This window comes from Myodes glareolus, chromosome 10 (assembly GCF_982192425.1).
Source record: "Myodes glareolus chromosome 10, mMyoGla1.1, whole genome shotgun sequence".
Lineage (NCBI taxonomy): Eukaryota > Metazoa > Chordata > Mammalia > Rodentia > Cricetidae > Myodes > Myodes glareolus.
In genome coordinates, this window is record NC_142035.1 from 34821258 (window position 1) to 34825287 (window position 4030).

Genomic DNA, 4030 nt, shown 5'->3' on the forward strand with positions numbered 1-4030 from the left:
TATCTCTTGTCTATTTAACAGGGCCTTGGGTCAGCCGTGCTGAGAACAAGGATGCTCTCTTAACCGTCACCACACCACCGTCTTTTAGGAAGGGATGTGCTCTTCAGTGGGCTTCATTACTGGTTTGTTTCTGAGACAGGGTCTGTGCAGCACAGGGTGTCCTTGAGATTTTTAGCCATTTGCCTCGGAGTGCTCCACCAACCCAGACTCGGCACGTCGCCCGTAATAGATTCATTATCATCTCAAATGGAGCCGGGTGGTGGTGGCACGCACCTTTAATCCCAGTACTCAGGAGGCAGAAGCAGGTGGATCTCTGTGAATTCAAGGTCATCCTGGTCTACAAGAGCTAATTCCAGGACAGGCTTGAAAGCTACAGAGAAACCCTGTCTAAAAAAACCCAAAAAACCAAAAAAACCAAAATCTCAATGGTGTCTGGTGTCTGGGTATCACAGAGCGAAAAAGCTAGTTGTTGTTAATGGGTCATTCATTCCATTCCAAGCACAAGTGTATGTTCAGGTGGCTGAGGGTTTTGTTAGACATGAATTTGAAAGATTCCCGGAGTGGAGAGACTCTAACTCAAGTCTCAGGATAACATGACCCCCAAGGAATTCATGAAAGACCATCCTTACTGCAATCACACGAGGTTTATTGACAGGACAGGAACCAGTGCATTGAGGCCAAAACTCATTTCCCATGCAGGGGTAGAGGAGTTTGATTTGACCCTGAGTAGCTGGGAGAAGAGGTATTAAAGGGAAGAGACCACAACCCAATAACCCAAAGGGGGTAGGGAGGGTGTCATTGGAAAATTCTGAAAATATCAGTGATCATTGGAAAATTTCGAAAATACCAGTGATAATCACAAGGGGGTAACTCCCTGTTTCTCAAGATTATTCTCAAGATTATAATCTAACTTTATGGTCAGCTAGTTCCTGGACAGAGTCACTGAACTGGCTAACCTAGATTTTTGGTTCTTCTCTCCCTGCTAGATTTTTTTGGCTCTACTCTTTCTGCTAAAGGGGTCTGAATTTATCGGGGTCTTTCCAATTGATGAGAAATTGTAAGTGTAGGATCCCTCAGAAGTCAATCCTGAAGTAAATGTGTGTTTGTTTGAGTGCATGAGCATGTGTGTGAGTGTTCACGTGTGTGGAGTTTACAAGTGTCTGGGATATGTGTGTGTATGCGTGTGTGTTTGTATGCATGTATGTGTGTGTATGTGTGTATATGCATATACATATATATGCGTGTGCATGCATGTATGTGTGCATGCATGTATGTGTGTATGCATGTGTATATGCATATATGTGTATGTATGCATATATGTGTATATGCATGTATGTATGTATGTGTGTGTATGCGTGTATGTGTGTGTATGCGTGTATGTGTGTATATACATGTATTTGTGTATGCATGTGTGTCGTGCCCGTCTTGCCAGCAAGGAAGACGCAGCACTGGACTCTTCTCACTGCAGTTTTATTCAGTACCCTTGAATAATCTTCTCACCCTCTCGCTACCTCTTGCAACCTCTCGCCCCGGGGAAAAGCCAGTCTACAGGTTAAATAACCTCTGGGTAGCCAACCCCAACAAGCCACGTGGGAAATGCAGATAGGTCCAGAAACGCATATATTGAGTTGTTCACACCTGAGAGCATTCACCTGAGAGGTGAATTCACACCTGAGTGCATTGGGAAGGTGGAAGGCGGGAATGAGCACCACCTGTAAGGCGTGGCATCACGCGGCTCTCTACACATGTGTATATGCATATATATATATGTGTGTGTGTATGTCTGTATGTGTGTGTGTGCATGTGGACACCAGAGGACAATGTTGTTGTTGTTCAGATGCTGTCTACCTTGTGTTTTAGATAGAATCTTTCAGTGGATTGGAGTTTACCTGTCAGGCTAGTCTGGCTGGTCAGCAAGTCCCAGGGATCCACTATCTGCCTCTCCAGCATACAGATATCTGACTTTCTATGTGGTCTTTGGATAATTGAACTGAGGCTTGTGTTTGCAAAGCTGAGTCATTCTTGTAGCCACCATCTACCAAGCAGATATTTGAATGTAGAAAGTTTCTTTGTAATATGACCTTAGGAAGAGCCAGGTGGGAAGTGGAGAGGGAGTAATGGAGCCAGCCAATGGGAAGGGTGCTCTTCTATCTGTTCCCAGGCAGGGCCAGCAGAGTTGCATTTCACTGAACAGTTTTGCAGGTGAGAAGAGAGCGCATGCCTGAGTTAGCCTGGGCCTGGTGGTACTGACTCACCAACTGTTGTCAGTCGTGGGAGGTGGCTACTCCGAGTGTTAACTTTAGAGGCCAAGGATGTCCTCAGGAAAGAAGTATTTGTGATGTTTGCAAGTCAGTCACAGAAACCACGGGAATGTCAAGGGCAAAGAGGACGTAGGCAGAGCAGATGTTGTCTGCTACAGTATGCCCACCAAGTGTTCTTCTGTGTGAGATGCGTAAAACTTTCTCACCCAGGAAGTACAGTGTTCAGTTTGCTTCTGTCCAGTTTCCAGAAGCAAACTTGGTACTACTTTGTAAAGGCGGGTTTAGAAGTTCACTAACTTCTAGAGGAACAGGGGAGGAGTGCTGCAAACCTGAGGACCTGAGCCCTCACCATGTAAGAAGCTGGGCACAGTGCTGTACTGCAATCCCAGCGCTGGGAAGGAGTGTGGGGGCGGATGCAGCCTGGCTTCCGGGGCTCACTGGCCAGTCAGTCTAGCCAGATGGTGAGCTCTAGGTTCGGTGAGGGACCCTGCCTCCAGAACACTGTTGAGAAGCAATCGAAGAAGTCACCCACTTTCTACTCTACCCCCGTGCATGCATGTACACCAACACAAGTGTATACAAACATGCATACACACATGTAAGAAGCTAGTGAAGTAGTCCAACAGGCACTTATTGACTAAATGTTACATGCCAGACACTGTAAGGGGGAGAATTTTCAGATTTGTTATGACTTCAAGTAATAGCATAGCCTTGTCACATTTGAACATGTAAGATCTTTTGTACACACACACAAACCAACATCACCACCACCACCACCACCACCACCACCACCACCACCACCACATATACACATTCCCATACACCTCCCTCACACTCACACCTGCACACGCCCCCTGCTCCGCACACACACTTGCTATGCCAAATTCTATAAGATAGAAACTGTATCAGCCATGGAAGTTTATAAAAAGCGTGTGTGTGTGTGTGTGTGTGTGTGTGTGTGTCTGGGGTTGAATCCAGGACTTTATACCTGGCTAACTATACTCAGCCCACAGAAATTTCTAAGTTGCCTGTATATATCTAGCAGTCTATTAACAGTCTAGAAACAGGCTTTCACTTACAATGTCTGAAAAGTTGTTTCTTAACGTGAATGCTCCAGAAATCACGAGGGACCAAGTACATGTGGTGAAGCAGATTGTTGTGTTGGCCTAAAAAGGGAAAACAAGCGGCTGGCAAGACAGCTGCACACTGTGTGAGAAAACTGCCAGGGTCATGAACGCCATTGTGGTGCGGCTTTGTTAGACACAACAGAAGACTGGAGCGTCCCCTTTCATCCTGAGGCAGAGCCTTTAACGGTCTTGTTCCAAATTCATTTGAGGCTTTGGTTTCAAGAAAGAAATATGCTTTTGTTGTCCTTTCTGAAAGATGAATGGAGAAGCCAGTCCATTCTGCAGTTTGAAATATTTATAGCTTAAAAGTGTAAGAGAGAATGATGTGAGCCACTGGCCGGACCCTGGCTTGCAGGACTGTGGCCTGTGTGTCTATTATATTAGACACCAACAGTCACCAAAAGGCCTTTCTTTCTTTTTTTTCTTTCTTTTTTTTTTTTGTCCAGACTGTGTGTTCAGTGAATATTCTTACACGAGAAGGCATGGGGTGGGGTATCATTTTGGAATGAAAGATCATTTTTATATTATATTTAATCAGCCAGGAAAAGTAGACTGGGAGTCTATCCTGACAGGCTTTGTAAAGACTGTAGGGAAGGGACCAGATATGGCCCTGCTCCCCAACCCTGTTGTTCCGGTGTGGGG